The sequence below is a fragment of the Acomys russatus genome, chromosome 29, assembly GCF_903995435.1.
Source record: "Acomys russatus chromosome 29, mAcoRus1.1, whole genome shotgun sequence".
Taxonomy (NCBI): Eukaryota; Metazoa; Chordata; class Mammalia; order Rodentia; family Muridae; genus Acomys; species Acomys russatus.
This window is the reverse complement of record NC_067165.1, coordinates 37,567,381-37,581,682: the sequence shown is the minus strand read 5'-3', so window position 1 is coordinate 37,581,682 and position 14,302 is coordinate 37,567,381.

Genomic DNA, 14,302 nt, shown 5'->3' with positions numbered 1-14,302 from the left:
GTACCCTACAAGAGCCACCAGTGCTCTTAACTGCAGAGCCATTGCCGGCCTCAGTGAACGAATGAGTTTTTAATGGGGCTACAAGGAGCATACATAAAGGGGTCACAGGAACAGAGATGATACCTGAGTAGCTGCAACTCTGAAAAGCACAGCCCAGTACAGGTGACAGTTGGTGTGATGGCCCATGAAAGCTGCAACGCTGGAGCTCTGTACAACTTACAGGCAGCTGGACAAGTCTGAAAATTCAGTTGGCAACTGCCTCCTCCAAGCAGCTGGGCTCCTCAGAGTCTCCTCCCCGGATGTTGCCTCCAGATGTTGTTTACTGTTTCTTTTTTTAAAAAAAAGATTTATTTGTTTATTATTATGTATACAGTGCTCTACTTGCATGTACACCTGCAGGCCAGAGGAGGGTATCAGATCACATTATAGATGGTTGTGAACCACCATGTGGTTCCTGGGAACTGAACTCATGACCTCTGGAAGAGCAGTCAGTGCTCCTAACCGCTGAGCCATCTCTCCAGCCCTGTTTACTGTTTCTTTACAGACAGTGTGCTTGTGTCAGCTTGACACAAGCCAGAATTACTTGGGAAGAGGGAACTTCAGTTGAGAAAACACCCCCACCTGATCAGTCTGTGAGCAAGCCTGGGGGACTTTTTCTTGATTGATTATTGAAATGGCAGGGCCCAGCCCCTTGTAGGTGGTCCTGGATGGTATAAGAAAGCAGCCTGGGGAAGCCATGGGGAGCAAGCCAGTAAGCAGCATTCCTCTATGGTCTCTGCTTCTGTTCCTATCTCCAGGTTCCTGCCCCAACCTTCCAGAGTGATGGACTACACGCTGTAAGTCCCCCGCCCCCAGGTTGCTTTTGGCAGTGTGGTTTTGCTTTGTTTTCCCTCTCAGGAATATAAAGAGTAGGGTGAAAGGAGAGATAAACATGTTTTTTTTTGATATCCCAAGAGTGGGATGGGGAACGGACTTGTGAGAGAACAGGTGATGTTAATCTAGAAGACGAACCACCTTGTGCGGGAGCTTGATTGTTGCCAGCTGAAGAAAACTAGTGACCAAAACCCGTGACCAGACTCTTGGGTTGGGGGGGGGTAGATATATATAGGAGCCCAAGACTGGAGGAAGGGCGGTTGTTCTGGAGAGTGGAGAGAGTGGAGGTAGTTTTAGCTGTTCATTGCTCCACTTCAAGACGCTCCTAGAAAGACTGCTCGAAGGAAGGCTTCAGGGCTCCGGGCTCCAGCTGAGGCTCCAGGTTCCAGTTGAGACAGGTTCCAGCAGAAGAAATCCTGCCTATTATGCCAGGAGAATCGTTCCTCGTGACTGACATCTTTAAGGTTTCATTATTGAGTTCTTTAATCTCCTTTTTTTCCTTTTGTTTAGGTTAGCCGGGTTATAACTGAGGTACTCTCGGTTACTAAGTTTATAATAAAATATAATAGTTAAGAAAATTGAGCCTACAGTAGGGAGGTGCCTCAAGGGAGAATTTTTCCAAGTCTTGGCTTTCCCAGATGTGTGACATTTGCTTTACCTCTGCAGGCTCATAGGCTCCTCCCTGAGACTCTTGGAGGAGGAAGATGCCGCACAAGAAGCAAGTAAGGCTGGGGTCAAAACAATGACCACATTTTAATTTTTATTTTATTTTATTTATTTATTTTGGTTTTTCAAGACAGGGTTTCTCTGTGTAGCCTTGACTGTCCTGGACTCGCTTTGTAGACCAGACTGCCCTCGAACTCACAGAGATCCACCTGCCTCTGCCTCCCAAGTGCTGGGATTAAAGGTGTGTGCCATCACCGCCCAGTATGACCACCTTTCTTTTTGTAGACCATTTTTTTACTCCCATCATCTCGTCACACAGTTCTGTCTCATCCTAACTGGCTCTGGGTGGCAGGACAGGCCCCAAGGCTCCTCTTGGCAGGTGGTTTTTGGCAAACTAGGAAACGCACCCAGGTTATACTTAGTGTTTGGGCAGATGGCTGCTTTTGCAAGGGACCAGTTACTGAGCCCTGTGATGTGCCAGGCAGTTCCCATCAGGCTTGCTTGCTTTATTTATTTATTTATTTATTTATTTATTTATTTATTTATTTATTTCTGTGAGCATCCCAATTGCCATCTCACCAAAAGCTTAGAGATATTGAACAGGCCACCATCACAGACCTGGTAGATGTGGATCAGGAGCCGGACGTGGGCCTTTGAGGGACCAATGACCAGCATTTCTTACTTTGCCCATCCCTGCCATCCACTGCTCCCTCCACCTCCACAGGGTTGGTTTCTCCTGCAGGTGGGCATGCTACCACAGTGGCCAGTCTCCAGGACAGAGCACTTGGCTGATGGACTTTTGTTCCACTGCATGTCCATGGCCATCGATAGAAGAGGCTCTGGCTTCACCACTGGCCAGGCTCTGGAACACCAGCCCCAGTCAGCCCAGGACTGCAGGGCTGAGCCAGACACTAGACTAGGGTTGCCAAGGAAGTTCGAACATCTTGATGATTCTTTGGGTGTGCAGGTGCATGTGGGTGCATGGACACATAGGTGTCCTCCGGTATATGTATACATCTCATACAGGTGTGTGGACACATGTGCACGTGTACTTGTGAGCATTTGGAGGCCAGAGGGAAACCTTAACCTGTCATCTTTAGATGCCACCCTAGGGACCTGGTGGGTTGGAAGTAGTTGAGGGCACAACCTCAGACCATGGCCTCTCTTCCTTGTACTACAGCTGAGGTCCACCCCCAAATTCCATCTCCAAGGGAGAGTCTCTCTCTGGCCCAGAGTTCTTCAGATAGTCCAGGCCAGCTGGCCAGGAAGCCCCGTAATGCTCTCATCTCTGTTAGGGCTGTAATTGTTAAGTGCACACCACCACACCTGGCTTTTCAGTTCTACAAACATCTATTTAGTATGTACGTGTGCACAGGGCACAACGTGTCAGATTTGGATCTCTCCTTCCTCTAGATGGGCTCTGGGGGGGAGGGCGGATCAAACTCGGGTCTTCATGATTGCAAGGCAAGTGCTTTACTGAGTGATTGTGCACATGCTCTCTAGCCCTCTGGTGACTGCGTATCCTCCTGGTGCTTCACAGAGCCTACTGCACCCAGCCACGTGACTGCGATGACACAAGGATGGCCTATAGGGATAAGAAGCCCTGTATCCATCCCTCTGCCCCATATCCCTCTGTGGCAGCAGCTTCTCTCGGACGAGTTAAAACCCAGTGGGAATCACAGCAGATCAGGTCTCTGGTGAGGCTTGGGGGTTTTAGCAAGTTGCCGAGTGACCAACACTAAACTCATGTATGCCAAGAGGACCACAGTTGCCATTGCATTCTTCCCAAACAGCACTTGTTGTTAGCCCTGCCTGGGAGTCGGGACCATCATCCTGGGTACCTGGGAGGAAATGATGCATAGGAAATGATGCATAGGGGGACCACGATATAAATCCTGAGTGTATATATTGTTGACACGAACATGACCATGTCAAGGACACCAATGCCTCAGACCCACGGGACTGGCAGAGCCTTCCCCTGGTCTGAGCACCCATGTTGACAGCATATACAGAAGATGTCAGCCACAGCTTCCTCTTCCTGGATGATTGCAGTTGGAGACTGCTCTCCACAATGTAGCCCTATCAAGATTAGCTAACCCACCTCCTTCTCCATTCAGCTGCTTATAAATGAATAATGCACCAAGTTTCCTGCCTTCTGGTGCCTCTCCATCAGAGTTCGCATTCCACCTGATGCCATCTCTTCATTCCCCACGGCCCAGCCCAATCCCAAAGCTGTGCGAGTCGAGGTAGGGTACCCAGCAGTTCAGCCAAGGCTGTGATGCTGTCTCTTGTCAGCAAACAGGTTCTCCCTGGAGTTGGAGCTCCAGGATGCTGGGCAGGGACAAGGCAGGATGACAGGGGAGTCAGGAGCTCCTGTGCCTGTGCTCTCTGCCTTGGAAAGGAAGGCTTGGGATGGCCCTTGGGTATGGAGCAAGGAGAGAGGCCACAGTCTGGGGTGAGACACCCAACAGATCCAGTCTGCCTGCCACCCGGCGGGGGTCGGGGATGGGAATGGGTCATGCTATGTTAAGGGAGCACAAGCTCAGGGTTCTGGGTGGCATTACTAGATGCAGCTGAGCAGATAGTGGATAGCTTTCAGAATCCCCACAGGAGACTCAGCCCATGTCTCATCTGGCCTCTACCCCTTTGTGATAACAGGCCAGTAGGTATGGTTCTCCAGCCTGGCAGAAAGGAAGGACTAGCCTCCTGACTCCATAGGTGGAGTGTGGAGTAAATCTCCCTTCTCTTTGTCCTTTATGGCTGGCCCTTCCACTCTGAGAGTCAGCTGGAGAATGTGGGCATGTTTTCTAAGAGGCTTAGGCAGGTGCAAGGCTGTCTGGCCATGAGGCAACGGTCCCCCAACTTGCGGAGAAAGAGCTACGAGTGAGAGCTGGCACTCAAGGGGAAGCTACATTATTTTAAAGCACTTGTTGCATTTACTTGTTTATCTTGTGCGTGCATGCATACATGGAGGTCAGAGGACAAGTTTCAGGGGGTCGCTTCTTGCTTTCCACCGTGTGGGTCCTAGGAACTGAGCTCAGATCATCACACTTGGCAGCAAGCATCTTATCCGCTGATCCATCTCATCCTCCCAACTCAAGGGAATAATCTGAGACTGAGAGTGTTTCTAATTTTGCACCCCAGGCACCTTGCTTGTCTACTCCAGTTGTGGCCCAGACATTGCTGGTCTGAATAATCACTTCCTCCTGTCCCTTGTCCTCTTAGCCCAGCTGTGGGAGCTGCATTTCACTAAGGTATACTGGGATGTATGCGCCATCTTCTGCATGGACATTGGCATGAACTAATTCTGCTCCCTGCAACAATTTTTTTTCGATAGCCATATGGCTCTCAGCTTAAATGCCACCTCCCTGGGATCCCTCCCTGTCCACTTGATTGGTGGTAGTCTCCCATTTGCAACTGGTTCCGGATGGGAATTTTTTTCTAGTCTCTAGCTTCTCCCAAACAACAACTCCGTGAGGGAACAGAGGGACCAGCTCTGTATCCTGTTGTGAGCTCCAGCCTCTGGCCCCCAGTAAGTTCCCTTGAGTCGCTGAAGGATGCACAGGAGGCCTCTGTGTGTGTAAAGGACTAGACCTCAGAGCAGCCCTGGCTCATTGCTATTAACTTTTATGGAAATGACTGGTTTGCAGCTGTCAAGCTGGGTAGAGTATTTATCCCAGTGGTCGCCAGTGTTCTGCCTGGGCCGGGGCTACATGCCTGTCCTTGTTTCTCTGTACAGCGGTCTCTGTGCCTGGCTTTGCTACTGTGTAGGCTCTCTCTGTTCCCACCTTTGGGTCCAAGGGCCAAAGGAGGTGACTTTAGTGTAAATGTTGTTGCTTCTCAGGTAATTTTGTCATTGCGGGGCGCTGTCCGCCAAGCGTAATGGCTGTCCTCTTCATCGGAGACGCTGTGACATTAACAGGAGACTCCCATGATTGGGCTTCTTGGTTGTTGACATTCCCACATGGAAGGAGGGGGTATGGGGAGGGTCCTTGGCTCCTCGCTTGAGGGTCTAGCCACTCCCCCTTGTACCTTTTGGTCAGCTATATGTAACTCTGCCCTAAGTCCACATGGACCCATGGTCTTGGGAGGGGCTGGGATGCAGCCATGGGAAGGGTCACAGTTCATGCTGGGGTGAGGCGTCCCAGTAATGACAGCTGCTTTGGAGCCACTGATACTCCTCTAAGGAAGCCCTTCCCCGCGTCCAATACACTCACCGTTTTCCCAAGCTGGACTTTGGTGGAACTGTGTTTTGTTGTGTGGTTGATGCCCTACAAGGAAGAGGAGACATTTGTTCACATCTTCCCAGGGAAAGAAAGTTCCCGCAGCATTTTCCCGATAAGATACAGGATGCCCAGCCATGTGTGGTGATTTTTGGAAAATCATGAAAAGACTTTGCAGTGTAAGCATGCCCCTAACATCACGCAGGGGGCTAACATTACACTTCGCATGAAATGTGCCTGGGCATCCCACATTGTCCCGTCTGGCAGCCCTGTGCAGAGGTCTAGAGACCCTTCACACTGTCCCTCTCTTTTGGATCAGCTTGAGGTCCTTCTGCGACTGAGAGCTCGCAGTCAGCTGGCCCTCAGCCCAGCAGCTGGGGCAGTGGCTCCCCTGCTCTTAACAGTAGCTCCTGACTTGAATGTGAAGGTCGCAAAATGTCAAGTGGGGCCCCCGAGGACTCTCGGAGAGTGTTCAAGTGACTCTCGACACCTGCCACTTACAACTCGGGGATCGCGGCTCTGCCTTCTGTTTGATGCGTGACACTTCATTTCAGTTTTGAATGCATAGCCTCCCCCTCTGGCCGTCCGTCCGATACAAAGACCCAGAGGCAGAAGGATGAGTAAGAGGGATGTGGCTTGGCAGGGGCTGGCAGGAGGTTACACAATAAAGTCATCTGGGAACAAGAAAAGGGCTTCACCAGCTGTGAGCTCTCTTCTCTGTGCAGGGACAGAGTGCTTCGAGCTGGCTGTCCCCGAGGGCTGGCTTCTGAGAGCTTCCGTGGTATGCATCCACTCCGTGGCACACGAGTGCGATTAAATGCTATGAGGAGGGCTGCTGACCACTAGAGAGAGGGCAGGGTTGACACGGGAGGAATGCAGCCCGCCCTCTGGGTCATCTCTCCCTCTGTGGCTATGCCTGCTTTCCCCACGGCACCAGTCTGAGCTTCCCTAGCACCAAGCCAATTCTTGTGCAATTACCAAAACACTACTTTTTTGTTTATATTAGAAAGTTTATATTGTTAGTAACTGAAAAAAAAAAAAATTAGAGGAAACCTAAAGAAATCTCCAGTCTCCAAGTGTTTATGGAAATAAACACTAGCAATAATTGTGCCATCCACCTGATGTGTGGCCCTGGGGTGCCGTTGTGCCTCCTGTGCCTCAGTTTCCTTGTCTGTAAACTAGGCATGTTGTTGGGAAAATTAAGTTGGCTTTTAAAACACAAGCACTTCAATGCTGCCCTACAGGCGGTTCATGGCAATGTGCCCATACTGATTTTTAAGTTCTAAGACTGTCTGGACAGGGGATGTGGCTCAGTTAATCGAGCACTTGCCTAGTATATGCGAAGCCCTGGGTTCCATTCCCAGCATGGCACAGACCAGATGGGGCAGTGCACAACTGTGATCCCAGCACCAGGGAGCTGGGGGCAGGAGAAGTGGGATGGCACCTTCTGCAAGAAGTGTTCTCCAGTGGCTGCAGGTGCCCATAGCACAAAGCTTTTCCTGACTTCCTAAGGCTTCGCAACATTTCCTGATGCCACTCAGGATGTCCTGATGTCCAAGCTTTCTAAATTGAGATGCTGCAGAGCACCTGCTGGCAGAGAGTGGAAGGGACTTGGAGGGTGTCCTGGAGCAAGGCCCTCTGGGCATAGATGGCATTCAGGTGAGAGCTGGCATCCGAGGTCTATTTCTAATTAAGTCCTGGGTCCAGTGGGAATGACATCATCACCCGTGTGCCCTCAGTCCTTGACATAACTGTCGATAGCTCCTCTACAGAGTGTGGGTACAGACAATCTTTCCTTCCCTCCATTTATCTTTTTTTAAAAAAATATTTATTTATTTATTTATTATGTATACAGTGCTCTGCCTACATGTACACCTGTAGGCCAGAAGAGGGCATCGGATCACATCATAGATGGTTGTGAGCCACCATGTGGTTTCTGGGAATTGAACTCAGGACCTCTGGAAGAGCAGTCAGCGCTCCTAACCTCTGAGCCATCTCTCCAGCCCCCTCTTCATTTATCTTTTTCTTCTGTATTTGGATCATTAGTGAGAAACAGCCAAAACACAAAACAAATCCAAGAACCCTAATTTCCAGGACAAGAAGTGCCTTGCGGTACCCTCAAGGAGAGGTGGTCAGAGACCAAGCATAGGGGTCATGCTAGGGTACCACATTAGGCCCCATCTTCATGGTGTCTGGAAGGAGGCTTTTGAACTGAGTCCCAGGAAGACATGTCTGACACTAGCTGTGTGTAGGCTGCTCTGAGGAGCTGCTGCAGTTTCTGAAGGTCTCTAAGAAGGTTTGGGGGGCGCAGGAGCCCTGCAGGGCCTATTGAGAAAGAGGCAGCACATGGTGCCCTCATCATACCTTGAATGCCCTAACTTGAATTCTCTCACTTGTTCTAGATTGCCAGACTCCACCTTCCTCAAAACATCTGTGTACATGTGCTCATGAATGGATGCACACTTTCACACACGTGCACATATGCATGCATGCCTTCACAACCATATAGGAACACACATAACCAATCCAGTTCACAAGCACACAGGCTCGCATACATGCACATAGGTTCACAAACATGCACACATTAAAACATGCCAAAATATATACATATGTGCAGAAACACATCTATGCACACACAGTGCACACAAGCACACGCATGAATACACATGCTCACCGATGTACACAGGCACTGCCTCTGGTGAGAGGTACTTATAAATGTGCTGCCAGGACAGGTATGTATGTTCCTGATTGCACCTGCTGAGACAGTGGTTGGTTGGGAGAGAAGCTGTCATTGGCTTTGCCTGCCAATAAGATGGGATCCAGGGCCATGCCAGCTCCTAGAAGTTTGTTTTTTGTTTTTTGTCAACTTAACAAACTACAGTCATTTGGGAAGAGGAAACCTCAGTGGAGAAAATGCCACCATTAGTTTGGACTATGGGCAAACTTGTGGGGTATTTTCTTGATTAATGATTGATGCGATAGGGCCCCGCTCACTGTGGTCAGTGCCACCCATAGGCACTGGGTCCTAAGAAAGTAAGCTGAGTAAGCCGTGACAAGCAAGCCAGGAAGGGGTCTTCCTCCACGGTCTCTGTTTCAGTTCCTGCCTCCAGGTCCCTGCCTGGAGTTCCTGCCCTGACTTCCTTCAGTGATGGTGTGTGATCTGAGAGTTGTAGATTGAAACAAAGCCTTTCTTTTGTAAGCTGCTTTTGGCCATGGTGTTTTATTGTGGCAATAGAAACTGTAACTCGGACAGAGTGCCAGCACCAGTTCTTGACTTGTGCTCGCTGTGTCCTTCAGAACTCAGTCCCCACCCTTAAAGGCTGCAGCAGAAGTGGCCACAAGTCGGTGGAGCCCTGCTCCTTGCTAGGAGCATCCACTTAACCTGGAGAGTGTGAGCTTGTGTGTACAGGAAGGGAAGGGATGTGCAGGGTGGTGCCAAGGTAGAATTGTCTCCTAATGCTTGCAGTGTTCCGTTCAACATAGGACTTGATGTCCCCCTTAGGGACACATGTGGCATCAAAGATACAAGGGAACAAATTGGTCTGATTGAGAAGGTCTGATTGCTTTTTAAGCATAAAAACACTTCAGGAATGGAGTCTTGATGGCTGTGCCGTTGGGTTAAGCTTTGACTTCTTCTCGGCGCCATGCTGAGGTCAACACTGGCTTGTGCCCTGGGGAGAGGGTACATAAGTGCCACCCACCTTCTTCTCCCAAGGTCCCAGTGACAAACTGGGGAACCAGTGAGTTTACTGGTTCCCCTTAAAAGCATGGGTGAGGGGGTGTTGGCTGGAACATGAGTGATCCCCAAAGCAGCTACACTGGAAAGTCTTCCCCAGCGTGGATAATGGCTTGTGTAGATGGAACATCTCTCATTTAGCCTCTCCTGACCTATACACCTTAGCACTTTATACTCTGAGATTTCAGGCCACATCCAATGGGGCAGAATTGCAATCAGATGGCTGGGGAGGAGTGGCTGGAATCTCGAGCGAGGGTCCAGTGACCCTCCCTGCTCCCCCCTTCTATGATGGAATGTTCACATTCTCGATGGTCCCTTTCAAGAAGGCACAGCTGAGCTGCTGCAGACAGCTGTTTTGGGGAGGGAAAACAGAAGCAGCGTTCACTGTTTGAAAAGAAGCCTGGTAGAGCCTTTGTGTGTGTTCCTGCTGTTAGAATTGCTGCCGCCACTTGAATCCCTGCTCTTGTTCCCCAAACAGGATGCTTCTCCTTGGTCCTTGTGCTACGCTTCCGGTTTTTCCTCAATCTGTCCTGTCACTACAGGGCACACATCAGTTCCCATGAGTATTCCCCAGCTGCCTTGCCAGATGGTCCAGCCAATTCCTCCTACCCCAGCAGCCAATTCTGATGCTTTGGTGGGCAAATCTTATCCTGGACCCTGTAGTCTGTGGGTTGCCATAACAAATTGCACAGTTCTGCTGGCTGGAACTCCAAGATCAAGGTGATGATAGGTCGTGCCTCCTGTGGTTTCTCTTCTTGGCTTGCAGATGTCTGCCTCGTCCTTGCGTCCTCACATGGTCGCTCCTGTGTGAGAGCACATTGCGTGTTGGTCTTTTTTTTAATGGGTTCATCAGTCCTATGGGTCAGGGTGCACCCAATCCAGCCTCACCAACCTCCTTAAAGACCACCTTAAGTATGGTTGTAGTTTGCAGTGTGTGCTGGATAGTTTTATGCCAACTTGACATAAGCTAAAGTCATCTGAAAGGAGGGACCCTCAAATAAATGGCTCCATAAGATCAGGTTGTAGGCAAAGCCCATGTAGAATTTTCTTAATTAGTGATAAATGTGAGAGGGCCCACAGCCCATTGTGGTGGTGCCATCCCTGGGCTGCTGGTCCTGGGGGCTATAAGAAAGCCTGCTGAGCAAGTCATGGGAAGCAAGCCAGTAAGCAGCACCCCTCTATGGCCTCTGCATCGGCTCCTGCCTCCAGGTTCCTGCTCTGTGTGGGCTCCTGCACTCACTGCCTTTGATGATGAACTTTTGTATGGAACTGTGGGCGAAATAAACCATTTTCTTGCCCAAGATGCTGTTAGTCATGGTGTTTTCTCACATCAGTAGCAACCCTAACTAAGACAGAGGGTTCTGTTAAGTAAGGCTTGAGCTTATAAACACGCAGGTGGGGGCAGCCCTGTCTATAGGATGGACGTTCTGAGGTATCTTGTCCAATTGAAGCGACAGGAAAGTGAAAAGAGAGCTGAGTCTCCAGTGGGGGCTCTGGGGGGGGGGCTATGCAGAAGTTAGTCCAAGTCCCCACTTCGTTAAAGCTACCCAATACTTTCTCTGACTCCAAAAGACACACATGCTGTTGGGTCAGGCCCCAAGGTCCTACTCACTATGGAGGACACAGAGGGAAAAATTCACACCCTAGTCAAGGGTCGGGGAAGACATCTTGGAACAAAAACACACAGCCAAGGGCTGAGGCTGTAGCTCAGCCAGGAGGTGCTTACCGTGTGTGTGTGTGTGTGTGTGTGTGTGTGTGTGTGTGTGTGTGTGTGTGTGTGTGTGAAGCCCTGGGCTCAAGTCTCAGCGGTACACAATGCAAATGCCAGAATGACGTAATGAGGAACAAAGTGATCTGTACTAAAAGCCAAGCTCTTCACTGGCGGTCTCTGAGGGTTACATGGCAGATCATTTTTTCTCAGGGCTTTGTCCTTCTAAAGACCAGAAGCCATGTTTTCACTATCCCCTTGGAGATCTTGAACTTCTGAAGGTCAACGGAGCAGTATCACGGAAATCCTTGGCCTTCACTGACCTGCTCCCTCCTATGAGGGTATGGGAGTAAGTGGAATCAGGAGCTGCCTCCATGGAGAGGTGACAGGAAGACAAATGTCATCACGGCCTTGAGAATTTTATTTCTCTGCTACAGTGAGGGTGGGAGCGGCCTCAGTCATGAGCCACCCAAACCAATTGGCAGTGGCGTTAGTCACAAATCATGACCTGACATTTATTGCAGCTAGGATCTCAGCAGATTGATTATTTAGGAATAGGAGTGAAACCAAGATAGCTAAGCCCCTGCCTCATGAAAAATACACTCTCGTCACTTGTCATCCTGACAGAAGAGGGGGCTTGAATTGGGAAAGGGGAAAAAGTGCTATCAAGTGTAGATATTGCAGGCGTCTCAAGGGACAGCAGGCAGATCTCGTATGCCATCTCTGATCAATTGGTGGCTCTTCTTTCATACGAAAATCTGCACCATCCTGGAGCCTTTTGCCTCAAGCTAGGTCGCTTCTGGTCGGTCTAATGAAAGCAGAGCCAATATCTCCGCTTCAAGGGTGAGCAATGATGGACGAGCTTCCTTGTGAATGCAGTGTTCTTGCTCCCCTTCCCCCCACTTCCTGAGTCCCTCAGCACCCTGTAGTCTTCCCCTCCACACTGAAGCATACGTAAGGCCTAGGGAAAAGTCTGGTCTCTTTTCAGGGAGACATTAGCCTTCTTACTCTTTTACAGTCCACGTCTAGAAGAAGCAGGCCCAGGAGGGAGCCTGAGGCCTACTGTGGTTCCCGGGTATGGAGAAGCCTGTCACCCTAGTCAGTGGCATGACACCCTCTGGGAGTATGGCCTTCAGTAGGGGTCAGACAGGCCCAGCTAGGAGGCAATTCACTCAGGATTGAACTCTGCCTTAGCTAGGATGGGTTACTGGCTCTCTGTAACATGGCTGTCCTTTTAAGGTCAGGGGCTTGCATGGCTGAGTGTGCAAGTTGCCTTGGGGGCTATGACTGGCATCTAACAGGCCTGCATCTCCTCATGGTTCTGGAGGCTGAAGTCCAAGGTGGCAGAGTTGGTAAGATTAGCTGCGGCGGCGTGTTCTTTCTGGCTTGCCAACAGGTACCTTCTTCCTATATCTTTACATACATTTCTGTAGGCGGGGACATCTCTGTCCCACTTCTCATACAGATGTCAACATGATTGGCTATGGCCCACTTTTAGGACCTCATGAACCTTAGTGGTGGTCTTCTGATAGACCCTGTCCCCAAGCCTCATCACACAAAGGCAGGGGTGGTGGGATTAAGGTTTCCAAGGGAATTTTGGAAGACATACAACAATCAATGTACAAATAAAAGGGAAGGCTCTTGACCTCTGTGTGGGGACATGTCAGTCAGTGGGTAATGCCCCATTCCCACTTGAAGAGTTCCTGTCACAGTGAGCTATGAGCTTTGAGACCACAGGTTGTCACTGTGGCTGTGTCCCCACTGTGTGTTGCACTGTAAGGAACTCATGGTCTTTCACATTAAGTGCTCTCACCCTACTTAATTAAAAAAAAAGTTAAATTAAAATAAAAAAACACATTAATTAAAAAATTCTATTTAGAACCGGGCATGGTGGCGCACGCCTTTAATCCCAGCACTCGGGAGGCAGAGGCAGGGGGATTGCTGTGAGTTTGAGGCCAGCCTGGTCTACACAGTGAGTCCAGGATGGCCAAGGCTACACAGAGAAACCCTGTCTCGAAAAACCAAAAAAAAAAAGTTGATAGTGTACTTACTTGCAGATTTTATTTTATTTTATTTTTCTTTGCTATTTGTCTTGATGTTGAGTTGCTTGTTATTTCCTTCAATTTATAGGTCCCTGGCTTGCCTCATCTGTAACAGTGATTCTCAAAGCTGGGACTCTTTAATGCAGTTCCTCATGTTGTGGTGAACCCCCGACCATAAAATTATTTTGCTGTCACTTCATAACTGTAGTCTTGCTACTGTTCTGAATCAAAATATAAATATTTGATGTGACCCTTTTTTAAAAAATACTTTATTTAATTTTAATTTATGTGTGTTGGTATGAGGGTGTTGGATCTTGGAGTTACAGTTGTGAGTTGCGATGTGGGCGCTGGGGATTGAACCCGGCTCCTTTGTAAGAGCAGGTAGTGCTCTTAATGACTGAGCCATCATCTTTCCAGCCCCTTGATGTAACCCTTTAAAGGGGTCTCAACCCACAGTTTGAGAACCCCTGTCCTAGACGCTCTCGCCTCTTAGATCAAAGTCTGACTTTGCAGGAAGTCCGAGGAGTGGAGATGGCTGGCTCATTCAGGGATGTCAGAGCTGCCTTCTATGAGTCTGTGAGGTCAAAATCAGAGCTGAGAAACAGAAGGAGTAAACTCGGGGGTCCAGAGGAAGGGCAGGAGCCCGGCAGGCAAACCGCAGGTGCTAACGTGCTGTGCCCAAAGTGAGCAGGCAGATAGGACAGCATGAAGCCACTGTTTCCCATGAGTCCTTAATGAATACTGGTCAGAGTTCCGCCTGAACCCAGGAACCTCCTGCCTTTAACTGCTCAGGATCACAGCCTGCACCCAAACTTGTAAGACTGGGAGAAGCAACTGGAGAGGGTTGGGGTGGGGGCATATGTTGGTTTGCATCAGTTTCAAAGTTGAAGCATGCCCCCGGGTATCTTCCACTCAGAAATGGCCATTTGGCACCCAGTAGATAAGGTGGAGGAAAAGCACAAAAGGCCACAGGGGCTCATAAAAGATGCATCCAGCACAGATTTCTATTTCGGGGCTAAACAGCATTAGCTGCTACAGAAAGTAAGCTGCGCAA